The sequence below is a fragment of the Equus quagga genome, chromosome 7 (genome assembly GCF_021613505.1).
Source record: "Equus quagga isolate Etosha38 chromosome 7, UCLA_HA_Equagga_1.0, whole genome shotgun sequence".
NCBI classification, from domain to species: Eukaryota; Metazoa; Chordata; class Mammalia; order Perissodactyla; family Equidae; genus Equus; species Equus quagga.
In genome coordinates, this window is record NC_060273.1 from 33,957,028 (window position 1) to 33,972,004 (window position 14,977).

Sequence of the window (14,977 nt, forward strand, 5' to 3'; positions counted from 1 at the left end):
GGGAGGAAGGCCGAAGAAGCAAAGTGACTTTCTCATCACGTCAAATAAAGGGGACATGCTATCAAGCCGATTTGCCCCTGTTGCTGTTGACCTTGACCACCGGACCGAGGTGGTGTTCATCAGGGTTCTCCACCGTAAAGTTACTCTCTCCCCAACCCCTTCAGACTGTCCCCTATGGGAGGAAGTCACTATACACAGCCCACACTTGAGGGTGGGGAGTTACACTCTACCTCCTTAAGGAGAAGTAGCTACATAAATTATTTGGAGTTCTTCTGCATGGGAGATTTGTCTCTTTCCTCCATTTATTTATTTACTCAATCATCTGTTTATATCAGTATGGACTTGGGTTATAAGTCAATACTTTGGGTTATAAGTCAATACTCTGTTATTTAATGTTGCTCAAATTTTCCAGCATTGGCCACTGGGAGCACTTTCACTTGGCTCCCATGTCCCTTTGACAAACCCCATCCTGTGTGTGTGTGTGTGCGTGTGTGCATTTAGCACTTCCTTGCTCTCTGGCACTAGAAGATGCTCCAGGCTCATCTTGTATGTTTCCTGCCCCAGCCCTATAATTAGTCACTTCTCCAAGGAGCCCGGGCTCCTTTTAGTGGGGGAATGATATCAGAAATCAAGATCTGGCATTGAATGTGCTCATTCAATTGCTGCTGGGATGTTTTTGTTTCTAGGTCCTCTCAGCTGACAGAGCAAGCAAATATGGGCATATACTAACCCATACATAAACATATCTATAAATATTTCTATATGTAGCCATCCGCAGCTATAGTAAGCTAAACACGAGTTCATACTGATGTCCCCAACTCGAATCCAGTACAACATGGATCATTCCAGCTTTCCCCCTTTGCTTGTCTGACCTCCCACTCCAACAGAGAGAAACCTGGCTCCCATGATAACTGTTGATTCCAGTACACATGAAGCATGTGATTTCAGAATTGTTAACCTGTACCCCCAGGGGAAACAACTTGACCAACTAGAGCACAGCGCTATGTGCAGTCCCTTTTGCCTTTAGCTTTACAGACTTCACTCATTTCCAAAATTACTTAGGTCAGCAGCTTTTCTCCCACCCAAACCTTTTTTCCCGGCCTGGGTCTTCCCTTCTCCTGCCAATAAACCTGGCTTGTGGGGCTCCAGCAGTGATATTCTCTGTGGGGCCTGGACCGCATGCCCTAATGAGTCTCATCAGTCCCCTTTGCCGTCACTGGACTGAGTGACACCCCCATCCCCGAACAACCCAGCTGAATCCTCTCCACCCAGCTGCTAAGCTCTATGACCTCGTGGGTGGACACGGCCCAAGGCCCAGCTCCAGTCAGCCTTTGCTCCTGCCTGAGGACCATTGCTCGCCCCCCAGGACCATGCAACAGGGGCTGGCCACTCTGGGTCCTGGCCAAGCTGTCCAGTCATCCTCCTGGTCTACCTGGTAACTGAGGCCTTCTCAGATTACTCACAGGATCACTTTGCCTTAGAAACTCCAGCTGTCACCTCGGGCGCATCAGTAACCGATGCCAAGGCCCACAGCAGCAGAGGGCCAGCAGCAAGCAAGTGTCCCCAGGCATTCCACAAGCGCAGTGCTCTGTCATCACAGCCACTGCAGTCACCAGTGAGGAAGGTGAGCAAACCTGGGGGGTGGGTGGCACCCAGTATTCTTGGATGGGGGGCCCTGGGATGCCTCCCTCTCAGGCCCGGAGATAGCCCAGTCAGCCTTGTCAGGAGGCTGGATTCCTGTTTCCAGGTGAAGGTGAGACAGGAGAGAGTGGCCCAGACTGGGAGCTCTGGATAGGTGGGTAGGAGAGGCGTGGGTCGGTCTGCAGGGCTGGGGATGCACTGGTGTGCTTGACGTGGTTCAAAAGCTCAGGGCGTCTGAGTGCTGGCAGCATCTTTGGCCGTGTGGCCTCTGCAGGTTGGATATGAAGGTGTTAGGAGTTGCCTGCTCTGGCCTCGGCCAGGCAGCCCTGCCACAGGTGCGCTGGACAGAAGAGGTCTGCATGTGGAGGGGCAGCGTGTGCCCTGGCCCCAAATTCAGAGTTTCCAGCCAGCCCCTCTTTGATGGTAGAGGAGCTCACTGCTTCTCTCGTGGTACAAGCCCCTCCAAGACATGGTGATGCTCCCACCCTGCGTGGCCCAGTGGACCCAGGAGTCTGGGGCTGCCACCAAGTGACAGAGGAAGCGTCCCTGGGGCTCCATGCCCAGTCCACCACTGCCTGGCAGAGGAGGACGAGGGTCCCTAGGGTGGTCCCTGCCAGCCTCGGGGTGTGACAGCCTCCACCCAGGGTGAGGAGTTCTCACGCCATGCCCTCTGGTGGCAGGTGATACAGGTTCTCACAGATGTCACTCAACGGCATTTCCTCTCAGTCCATGATGCTGTGGAACCCTGGGTCTCCCCCCATCCCAACTGCCCAGGTCCAAGTGCTCCTCATGGCTCCTGGGAGAGGCCAGTTCTGGGGAGAGGGAGCCAAAAGGAGGAGGACTCCTATGGGCACAGGTCTCCAAGCATCTGAGGAAGGCTGAGGGGCACCCCAGACCCGGGCCTTCAAAATCCAGCCCTCAGAGGTTCTTCCAGGCCAGGGTCAGGAAATCCTCAGAACTACAGACTCTCCCTCAGAAAACCAAGCCTTGCACCACGTATTGCGTGCAATTTCAGAGGCCATCCATGGACTCCTGTGAGGAATCTCTGCTCTAAACACACACACACACACACACACACACAGACTGTTCCATCCAGAACAGTCGTCCTCCCCTCCCCAGGTTGTCTTTGTGCCTCCCGCCCACCTCATCAGCCCACACAATTGGCCTCTTTTAGAGGACAGAGGCATCTCCTCCCCCGCCTCCCGGGGGGCCTATCCTAGAGCCAGGAGTCCAGAAACCCCAAATCAGCCACACCATGCTTCCTCAAGGAGGTCAAGGAGAGTCTTACAACTCAAAGGGCAAATACCCACAAAAGTCAGCAGGAATTTGTGAGCTCATGGCACTGGGAAGTCCTTTTGTCACATGGAAGTTGGTGAATTTCAGGCACAGCTGGATCCAGGAGTTCAGACAATATTGTAAGAAGGGACCCTCCATAGGGAGGCAGAGAGAAGTAGAGGCCCTTATTGGCCCATGGCCTTTGAGCAGCATGCGGCCCCGCAAACAGGACTGCAAAGAATCCCCTGTGCGGCCTTTCTTCCTCTCCAGCAGCATCGGCACCACTGCCATGCCGGCCACCAACCAGGGCTGGCCTGAGGACTTCGGCTTCCAGCTGGGCGGCTCGGGCCCCTGCTTCGTCCTGGAGGTGGCCGAAGGGAGCAGCGCGCACGCTGGAGGTCTGCGGCCAGGGGACCAGATCCTGGAGGTGGAGGGGCTGGCTGTGGGCGGCCTGAGCCGCGAGCGCCTCGTGCGCCTGGCCCGGCGCTGCCCGCGCGTGCCGCCCAGCCTCGGGGTGCTCCCGGCCCCCGACGGCGGCCCCAGCGGAGGACCCGGCCCCCCGCCCCAGATCACGGCCCTGCAGCCCCTGCGCTGCGGCCGCGGCCTCTCGCTGGGCCGCGAGCTGCTGCGCCTGGCTGGCCGCAAACGCCCGGACGCCGTGCACCGAGAGCGCAGGCGCAAGGCCCAGGAGTTCAGCAGCAAGGTAGGGCGCAGGGCGGGGCGGGGCCCCTGTGGAAGGGGCATGGGTGGGGCTCGTGTGGGAGGGCCTTATTTGGCTGAGACTGGAACAGAGCAACAAAGGAGACTACAAACGGTCTCGAGCCCAGACACCTACCTCTCCCTGCCTAGGGTTCGGGTCCCACGTGGATGCCAAGCCCAACATCCTAGAAACTCAGTATCTGGTTGGTGACTGGGACACGAGTTCACAGACACTCTTCTTTGTCGTCCATGCTCTTGGCAGAGCTTCGCTGTGTAATTTGGGGGGTCAGGGGGCTGGGAAGTCCTGCTGGAGTTTGGCTATTGCAGGAATGGCTCCCAGCCCACTGACCAGGTGTCAGATTCCCACCTCCCTGGCCTCGTCCAGCGCCCAAACTTGGTCTGGTCCTCACTCTTTCTAAACCGACTCCCCCTCTGGAGGCTCACCCCCACCATGCACCATGCACCATGCATGATCCTTGTCTGGGCAAGACCCCAGCTTGAGCCTTTCAGCCCCATGCCCCCGAGCAGGCCAGCCTTTGTAGCTAGGTACATGCAGTCACTCGCACATACACACAGGACTCAGCCCTGGCCTCCCCAGGTCACTAGTGTCCAGATCCTCAAAAGATGTGGCTTTCTTTCTATGCCAAGAATAAGCGTTGCTGTTATGACAAATATCAAACATCTTAGTGCCTTTGCACACACGATAGTTTATTTTTCTACCCAAAGTCCACTAAGGATCCAGGCAACTCTCCAGGGTAGCTGATCTCGACATGATGTCTCAGCATTCCAGACTCCCCCATCTCAACGTGAAGCTTCGGGATTCCCTGTAGAAAAGGAAGAGAGCATGGGAAATTGTGCATCAGCTCTTAAGGACTACAGGGAGCTAACTATAGCCCCTTCACTCAAGGGTTTGGCCAGAGCTAGGCACACTGCTGCTCCCAAAGGATGCTGGGAAGCAGTCTTCTGTGGTCCAGGAAGGAGGGCAGAGCTAGAAATATTGCTGAGGACTAGTGTCTCAATCCGTTCCAGCTTCTGGAACAAGATACTACAGAGTGGACGGCTTATAAACAACAGGAACTTATTTCTCACAGCTCTGGAGGCCAGAAGTCTGAGCTCAGGATGCCAGTGTGGTGGAGCGAGGGCCCTCTTCTGGGTTGCAGACTTCCCGCTGTGTCCTCACAGGGCTGAAGGGGGGAGGGAGCTCTCTGGGGTCTCTTTCATAAGGGCACTGATCCCGTTCATGAGGGCCCCACTCTCTCATGACCTAATCGCCTCCCAAAGGCCTCACCTCCTAATGCCATCATATTGGCCATCAGTTGTTGACATATGAATTTGAGGAGGAACACAAACATTCAGCCTGTAGCTACTAGCAATGTCTGCTATTATTCCAGATGACCTGCTCTGGGACCAGAGGCCTGTCCCAGACTCCATCCAATCCCTGGAGAGTTGGAAGGGGACATGGTCAGAGCCCCCAGAAGGGCAAGGTGGACATGCAGATCTGGCCAAGAAGCAGGGCCACGGTGGCAAACAACCAAGGGGGGAATCGCTCCCCAGGCCAGCTATGATGCGTTCTCTGACAAAAGGGAGTGGGAAGTGGTGGATTCTGGTTAGAGCTCACCAAGCACCTCCAAAAGCTGAAAGCAAATCCCAAAAAAGACTGCCTCGGGAAGATCAAGGCCGTCGGTGGACCCCCTCCCCCCATTGGTTTTCAACAGTCAGCTCCCAGGTTCTCGCCAGCACTCTCCCTGCCCCAGTTTTTCCTCCTTGAAGAACCTGATATTTAATAGAAAATCAGTTAGTGTCCCATGATGGCGCCCCATGCTTCGATGTAGGTTGAGAGCATTTGGGTAATAGCTGACACCAAAACCGTACTGTGGCGCAGGCCCCAGGAGGGAGAAACTATTTTTTCCTCTTTTCTTACATAAAACGTCTTTCCAGCGAGCCATGTTCTCCTTTGAGTCGAGGCTGCAGCTGACTTTGATTTCAAAACCACTGACCTTCGTCGGCATGGTGGGTGCACGAGGACGGCATGCCTGGTGCTGCAGCCTGCCCGCCTCACCGCGGGGGAAGCACAGGTCGACAGGGGAACTGCAGGAAATGGACCGTGAGAATGGCCGGCCACTTGCGGCTCTTTGGTTTGGTCCCATAAGCATTCACTGAGGGCCTAATTATGTGCCAGGCCCTGTGCTGGGGACTGGACAGGAGTAAGACCTCAGGTCTGGGTCTTGGGGCATCATTTCTGGTGGAGGAGACAGACAGAAACACGGACTAGTAGTGCGCGTGTGCTAGGACTCAGGCATGCATAGAGAGTGGCCTCTGACCGGACACCCTCCAAGCCCCCTGCTTCTATGGTGTCACCACCTCTGGAAAGCCTTTCTTAGCCCCTTTGTGCAACCATCGAGGAAGCAGTTGGATATACAGTTCTGAGGTTCAGGAGCAAGCTCTGGGCTGAAGATCAAGATTTAGGTGTCACCATTCGGGGTCCTTAGCCAGAGCCCTGTCACGGAGTACTGCAAGGAGGGGGCAGACTGTAGTGGGTAAAGGCAGATGCATGGAAATGGCAAGCACAGACAGCTCTGGTCCAGAAAAAATAAGAGGGTGATCAGGTTGTGGGGTGAAAAGGACTTCATTTACTTATTTATCCATAGGTTGGGAGGACTTGATCATTTATATAGGTTGAAGGGAAGGAGGTTGTAGAGACAATGACATCTATGCATTTAGCGGTCCTTGATTATGGACCTCAGATGTGCAAGGACTGGGGAAACCGCTGTGCACAGGACTGGCGGGGAGCCTGCTCTCGTGCAACTGACATTCCTGTGGGGAAAGAGACAATGAGGAAGCAGCCAAATCAATAAGCAAGCTATTTTAGATAATGATCAGCGAGGTGAAGAAATAAACAGGGGAGATGAGAGAGCGATGGGGGCCACACGGACAGGGTGGTCAGGAAAGGCTCCCCGAGGGGGTGACTTTCGAGAGCTGAGAGCTGAGTGACAAGTAGGTGGCCGGATCAGAGGATGAGGATGGGAGGGAGTGGGGTGTCTGTGGCCTGGTGGGTCGGCCTTGACCAGGAAGAGGGCTCTTCATCGTCTGAGAATGGAGGGTGGAGGGGAAAGATGTGGTGTCTGTTGAGAAGTTTGGAGGCGGATGGAAGGTGAAAGAGGTGGCACAGAACAGCTCTGGTTCTGGCTGAAGTTGCACCCTCACGCCCCCAAGGCACACTCACACTGTCACTGAGCTGCCCAGCCTCCCCACTCTGCTTCAGGGTCAGCTCAGGATGTCAGTGCCCAGAGACACCCCTAGACCCTCGACCAGCAAGGGAGGGCTGTCGTGGTGGAGCGTGGATAGACAGCAGTTAGGTGCTGCATAAAGAAACTGATGCCAGAAACAAAAGCCCACATATTGCGTTATTCCATTCACATGAAATATCCAATATAAGCAAATCCATAGAGACAGAAAAGTAGATTAGTGGTTTCTGGGGGTGGTGGAAGAGGGGATTTGGGAGTGACTGCTTGATGGTTATGGCGTTTCCTTTTGGGGTGATGAAAACGTTCTGGAACTAGATAGTGATGATGGATACACAGCATTGTGAATGTACTTAACGCCACTGAATTGTAGGAATTCAAATGGTTACAAAGGTAAATTTTGTCTTATGTGCATTTTTGCCACAGTGAAAAACAAAGGAAAAAAAGGAACAATGATAATGTACATTCCTTTTCCTGACTGTATAAATCATACAAGTTCACTGTAGAAAAAATGCAAACCAATGAATTATTTTAAAAAATCCAAATCACTATAAAACTTAATGCATATTTCCTATACACAAACATACGTGTAATTATATATATTAAAAATGTAAGGCTGTGTATTCTGTTTGATAACCTGCTATTTGCCTGTTTATTGCAAACAGTTTCCCATGTATTTTATAACAGCTTTATTGGGATTTAATTCACATACCGTACAATTTACTCATTTAAAGTGTACAATTCAGTGTTTTTTAGTATGTTAACAGAGTTGTTCAAACATCACCACAGTTAATTTTAGAACATTTTAACCCAAAAAGAAGCCCCACACCCCTTAGCCATCACTCCCTATTTTATGGTTTTAGATAAAGATTGACAGCATCATTCTCACTAGCCAAATAGTACCACATTGTGTCAAATCTAAAACATCACCAATTGCAAGATGCCTCGTTGTTCCATTTACCGCAAAGACAGAAAAATCCCTGCCAGTTAACCCATGACACATGCTTCCTCATCACCTTTTTGTCACTTAGTAGTTACTGAAAGGGGACTTTTAGATTTATTTGGACATATTTCGTACCAGCCAATGCATACAACACAGCGGAAGTAACAATTTGGACACCTATGACCAAATTCACATATGCACGGGAATTACAGTTACACATTAGACGCATCTTGATCTCAGTAACGTTAAAATACAAAAAAAAAGATGCTCACCCTAGAATCAATGATGTCCAACATTGCAGAGTGTGGAGTGAGTGGCCGCAAAACAACAGAAGTTGGCTCCGCTGACTTAGGCAGGAAAGGAATCTGTGGGAGGCACAGTTCACAGAATCAGCGCGAGAGAAGCAGGCTTAGAACCAAGAAAGGATCGGCAATGGGAGTACAGCTGTCCTAAAGCATCCTTCAGGAAGAGTTTTCTCAGAGTGCGCTACGGGGCTCTGCCACTGCCCTGAAGAAGCTCTGCTGTCCCCACATCTCTGCATCATTCCTTCAAGAGCCAAAACCCCAGGCAAGAGCCTGCAATTGGCCAAAGCTACAACAGAACCCCCAATATCTTGCCTCTCATCCAGTTCGAGGTTTTCTCCCCTTTTGGCTGGTAGGCAAGAAACTACACATATCCCTCCAGTGGATGGCGCTACAATTATTTAGCCCATATTGTCAGATATTTATGTTGCTTCCAACATCTCAGTATTATAAACCACCCAGAGGTGAGCCTCTTCACTCATATACCATCCTGTGCTCGTCTTGCTTGTCAGGACAAGCCTAGGATACATTCCGAGATGGAGATCGTTGGCTAGAAGGATGGGTACCCTTTTAGGCTTTAGACACACTCGCCAAGCTGCCTTCCAGAAACACGGTGCCTATGTGCACGCCCATCTCCACCAGCCGCACGGACCCCTCTGAGTAGATGCACCTTGATTAGTATCAGTTGGTTTGTGCACAAGCACGAAGAAAATGAAAATCCTTAGGGAGCACAGAGGGATTCAAAATTCAGGGCTAGGCGTGCACTCCAGGGCTTTCTGTGGAGCCAGAATGTTCTCTGTGGGATCTCTCAGCAAACAATGTAATGGAAGGGAGTGTAGTATTCTAACAATAGTAACTAGCAATTATTGAGTGCCCGGTACATGTTTAAACTCTTGCATTGATTTCTTTGATTCTTACAATGTTCACTAGATGGGCTCTCTCTAGATTTGGGTCCTGACCCTGTGCCCTTGGACAAGTCATTTCACCTCTATCAGCCTCAGTTTCCTTAGATGTCAAATGCAGATCCTGGCCATGCCCATATCGTAGGGCTGCTGAGGTTTGAAACGGCAAAGAGCTCACACCCATGCTCAGGCGGTGTTCCCACATGAGCTATCCTGCGGAGGGAAACTGAGGAAAGTGAGCGATCCCCCAGTGTCCTGCCCTGGGTCCCTTGTGGTCCTTCACCACACCTTTCCTTGCAGGTGGACGAAATCTTAGGGGACCAGCCGGCTGCCAAGGAGCAGGTGTTCGCTGCACTGAAGCAGTTCGCGGCCGAGCAGCGGGTGGATGACCTGGTGTGGGCCCTCACCCTGGCGCTGCCCCACGAGGCCCGTGGGCCACTTCTGGACAACCTCAGGTACCTCCGTTGGGGCAGGACGGGCAGGCAGGGTGTGCCTCGCTCAGGGCGTCCACTCTCCCGCTGCCACCCCAGGCGCTGCTGCTGCACGGCCTGCTCCTGGACTGGACCCCAACACTCCGTCAGCCCCAGAACGGGGGTGGGCCAGCAACCCTGGGAAGGGCGGCTGATGGCTCTGCTGGATGCCGGGGCATCACTTTGAGTGGGAAGGAGAGCATGCTACCTGCTGGGCTGGGACAGAGAGGACCCCACTCCTGATCTGAAGTCACAGCCTGCCCTGCTCTATCCCAAAACCCAGATCACAGAAAGCTCCAACGGGATGCCAAAATACTCCTAGCTCTTTATTGAGATGGAGCAATGGCACAATGTGAAGGCAAGGAAGCCTAGGGGTGTGCTGTGTCCATCCCTGACACTCCCATCCTACCAACTGTGTGTGCTCTCTGCACTTTGACAACGCCAGCTGTGTGCCAAGGACCTCCCCAGGGCCCTGGAGGAACGCTCTCTGGCTGAATCCCACCAGTGCTATTATCCTCATTTTGCAGAAGCAGACTGAGGCTCAGAGAGGTTAAGAGGCTGGCCGAAAGTCACACAGCAAATGAGTGGCAGTCACAGGACGGGAACTGGGTCAGCTGTGCACTTTCTGCTCTTCTGCTCAGCTTTGGACGCTCTAAGTTTATTCTTAAAAAAAAAAAAAAATTCCTGGTGGGTCCACACCTGGAGTCAGGGAAGAATCTCCCTAGCCCCTCTTTCCTGCCAGGCTCTCACGGTCCTGCCCTGCACAGCTTTGGTCAGAACCCCTCTGGGCCTCAGTGAAGCGCCCCCTGCCCCATCCTGCAGGGTTTTCTCTCCCCTCCCCGCCTACCCGGCCGGCGACTGCTCCCCCACCCCTGCCCCTCCCCCTTCCTGGGCTCAGCCCGCCCCCTCCCCTCGCTGCCATTCACCTCGAAGCCTGCCCCTCCCTCTGGGCCTGGCCAATGTCAGGGACAGGGCTGGCCACCCCCCATCCTCAAGCCCCAGCGCAGCGTTTCGGCTCTGCAGTGGAGCACAGAAGGCCACCGAAAGAGGCCACCATGAGCTGCCTGGGGTGAGTTAGGGGCCTGCCCCTTGCTGGGAAAATCTGGAGAGGAAAAAAAAAGTTATTTCTGGAGCCGAATTTGCAGTGGAGATGCTGTGCTGGCGCTACGGGTTCCCTAGGGAGGTGATGGATGGGCAGCCCCCCACCCCACCCCTCTCCACGAGGGCCATGCCAGGGGCGTGGGCGGCCGGGCTGTCCCTGGAAGTTGGCACGCGTGTCTCAAGGCTGCTAGCAGCTGGACCCAGCTGGAAGCTCTCTCGGTCCCTCTCATCTCCCTTCGGGGCTGCCCCGGCTTCTGTCCCTGCTGCCTTTGCCGGGCCAGCCTGTCTGCCTCCTGGGAGAGCCTCCACGTCTGCCTTTCCCGTCTCCAGCTCGTCTCCCCGAGCGACCTGGCAGCCGGTCAGGAAGAGCCGGGGTGGGGGAGGCACCCCCTGGGCGCCTGGGGATGCCCGGTCCCGCAGCATCCCCGGGGCGCCGCTGGGGAGGATGAAACAGCAACCTCTGTTGTCAGCGCGTGTCAAGTGCGACAGGAAAATTGGGGAGGCTGCTGGAGGAAGGGGGCGGCGCCCAGCTGGGCTCTGTACAGAGAGGGGTACCCTGGCAGCGTGGCTTCAGCCCTACCCCCACCCTTTCACTTCCCCACCCCCCTCACCTCCCCACCCCCACCCCCACGCTTGGGGGGCCTACCTGCTGGGTTCTAGGAATGCAGTGGTGATCCCCAGGCAGCATCTTCCCGGGAGAGCTCAGAGGGGGCATGGAGGAGTCAAAGACACAGTTATCTCTGATTGAGAGCTGAGTGCCAGCCGAGGGCTATCTCAGCAGGGGGCAATCAGGGCAGGCTCCTCAGAGGAGGCAGCAGATGCCACTGCTGTGGCTCCACAGTGACCAGTGGGGTCTGTCAGTGTGTCCAGTGGGGGTGGGATGACAGTCCCCAAGGAGAGCTCATCAGGGCCAGGTATCTAGCCATAGAGGTGGACCCCCGAGTGCCAAAGTGAGGGCAGTGCCACACAGGCCCACGGGTACCCAACACTGGGTTTCTAAGCAGTGCCCAGCTGTGAACCACCCTCCTGAGGTGGGGGGCCAGGGAGAGCTACAGCTGTGACCCTTGGACCCCCCCATTGAGGAGAGACAAGGTTTGAATGGGAGGTTGAGTGGCCAAAGGGTTGGTGCACATATGTATGTGTGCGTGTGTCTGTGCGTGTGCGCACTTGACCGAGGCTGGAACCCACCCAGATCACCACGTGGCCTCTGAGGGATGGTCCCAGTGGCCAAAACAGAAGGCTTGGGGAGAAAGAAGAAGGGGCAGTAAGACCATGAAGCTGTGCCGTCCAGCACAGTAGCCACTAGCCACGTGTCGCTATGTAAATTTCATAAGTATTAAATAAAATTTAAAATTCACCTTCCCAGTTTCACTGACCACATACGGCTAGTGGCTCCCATACGGGACAGCACACATCCAGAACATGGGCATCACTGCAGAAAGTTCTCTGGGACAGCGCTGCGTGGGGGGGAGATTGGGGTCAGTGGCAGGAATGTGAGCAAAGGAGTCTGGTCTGGCAGTCTGGAGTCTGGACGACGGCAGTTAATCCTGAGGCTCAGAGCCGAATTTGGGTCTATCCCCAAGGGCATCCCCGTTTGATGAAGTGATAAAATGACTTTCTAATTAGGACAGGCCAGGCATTTTGGAAAATGTGACGTGATTAGGAGAGAACAAGCTAGCAGAGTCAGTTCTGTGGTCTGCTGGTGTTTCAGGAAAAAAGCAAAGAGGGGGAGGGGCAGGCAGGGCTGGGGCGGCGCTGGGGAGGGAAGCAACGAGAGGTGGTGGAGGAAGCTGGAATTTGGAATCCCAACAAACCTAGCTTGAACCCTAAGTCCACTCACAGCTGAGTGACCTTGGGCAGGTTAATTGACCCCTAGTTTATCTGTAAGTGGGGTTGGTAATCCCTATGTGTTCCCAGCAGGGTTCTTGGTAGGAAACCACATAAAGGAACTCTGCCAACTGCAGGCCGAAAAGAGATGAGTTGAAAATCTGGACGTAGGGAGGACTGGCTCCGTGGCCCAGTGGCCCAGTGGTTAAGTTCGCGCGCTCTGCTGCGGCGGCCCAGGGTTCGGATCCTGGGTTCGGATCCTGGGTGCGGACATGGCACCGCTCGTCAGGCCACGTTGAGGCGGCGTCCCACATCCCACAACTAGAAGGACCTGCAACTAAGATATACAACTATGTACAGGGCGGGGGGTTGGGGAGATAAAGCAGGAAAAAAAGAAAAGATTGGCAACAGTTGTTAGCCCAGGTGCCAATCTTTAAAAAAAAAAAAAAAAATCTGGAAGTAGGATGTGAGGGAACATCTGTACCTCCTTCATCCCCTCCTGCTTTAATGACAAGTGTTGGGGACACCATAATACAGTTATTGGGAGAATTCTGTGCAACTGTGTGGGTGCAGGTGCCAGGCATAAGTATGTGCTCAGTTAGTGTGGGTATCCCGCTGGGAAGATCTCTTTCTCCCTAGGGAGGTTTCTCAACCACGACACTATTGACGTTTTGGCTCTGATAATTCTCTTTTGTTGGGGGCTGTCCTGTATGTTCAGCAGCATCCCCAGCCTCCACCCACTAGATGCCAGCAGCACACCCCTCACCCACTTGTCATTTTCTGACAACCAGAACTGTCTCCAGACAATGCCAAATGTCCCCTGGGTGCAAAATCGCCCCAGCTGAGAGCTGCTGTCCCAGAATGATCAGCCGTTGGTAGTGCCCTCCTGCTGGGCAGACATTCTCGCAAAGGCCAGCTGTTGCCTGGCCCCTGCCCGCCCCCTCTCCCCCTGCCTTGGGTCATCTGGCCAAATGCACCAGCTGCTGGCCGCTTAGGTGCCTTCACTGTACTCGGGAGACCTGGCTCCGAGGCAGTGCGTGCACTTCCAGCTGTGTCTGGATTCCAGCATGGGTATTTGCTCCCTGCTCACATCTCCTCTGCCCGCAGCAGCAATGTGGACAGTCTCCACAGCCTTTGGGTAGGCCTGGTTCTGGATGCTGGGCCACTGCAGCTGGCACAAAACAACCAGAAATGGCTCTGTCCTGATGGAATGGCTGCAGCCCTGCAATATCAGGGAGCTGTGCTCACTGTGAGGGCTGTCAGACATTTCTCTCCCTGGCGGAGCTGAGGACAAGGCCTGGGGAGGACCCTGCCTGAGCACTAGCCCTGGCTTCCTGCTGCTGCTGCTGCTGCTGCTGCTGCTGGGGAGAAATGCAGCCCTGACTGAGCACAGCAGTGGGGCGGCCTCACGGGTCTGGACAGAGTACCAGAGACTGACCAGCAGGTCTGCAGGGCCTCCCTGTGACAGGCTGCAGGAACCCCACGGGCGGGACCATGTAAGATGTTCCTCCCAGTGACTGAGGCAGAGGCACAGTCCCTGGGGTTTCCTGCCTCTGTGGTTCCAGCCTGTCTGGGTGGTGGCCACCTCCTGGTGAGGAGAGAGCCTTGTGCTGATGTCCCCCACTGAGGTCGCCCCTGAGAAGCCCTCCCCTGGATGCCCTGGGCTGGCTCCCTGGCGCCTATCCATCCTTTCTGGACTGTGGTCAGGACTCGGATCAGTGAGAAATGACAATGGCTTGGGGTCCCTGGGGTCTGCTCCTGCTCTGACTTCCAGGGAGTGGCAGGCCCAGAGTCAGAGGAAGAGTCTCCACCCCTTTCCTCTTCTCTCTCCTCCCCTTCGCTATCCCTCCCCTCCTCTCTCCCAGTAGGACACGCCCATCTCGGGGGGGGGGCCCTCTACTCCCTGCCCTGCCCCCACTCATCTGGGCGTTGCCTTGGTTTGGCTGCCCTCTCCTCACTTCCATTCACTCACCAGATCTCACACACTCTCCTTCTTTTGTGTTCTTCGAATCTAGCCACTTGTTCCATCCCTTCCCTGCTCCCTTCCCAACGTCACCTTTCCCATGATGTACCAAGACCTGTAGGGTCCCTCCACCTTCCATTAAATCCTTAGACTCTCCCATGGCTCCCCACTGTTTTCAGAGTGCAGTCCCAGCTGCTGACAGTGGCATTCAAGGCCTCCTTCTCTAGCCTCTCCTCCGTTGGCGCATCCCCTTGGATAGGTAGGAGGGCTTCCTCTCCCTGGCCCACTCTTGCTGAGCTCTTGAGGCCCAGCACAAAGACCACCACCTCCGGAAAGCCTTCCCGTGCTCTACATAAGGCAGTCGGGGTTCCTCGAACTGTCTGGTTCGGGGTCGCTGCAGCCTGTCTGGTTAAGGGCCGCTGCAGCCAGGGTTGGGGACTCGCCGCTGTGCGGGCTGCTGGGGCGCAGAGGCCCAAGAAGTCGGAGGCGAGGCGTCTGGGGAGGGACTAATAGAGGGTGCCGAGAAGAGACAGGCTTGAACCGCCCTCAGCTCCCCCGGAGCTCGCTGAAGGGTCCCCCGGAGGGGCGGGGCCGGCCGGGGCGGGGCCACGC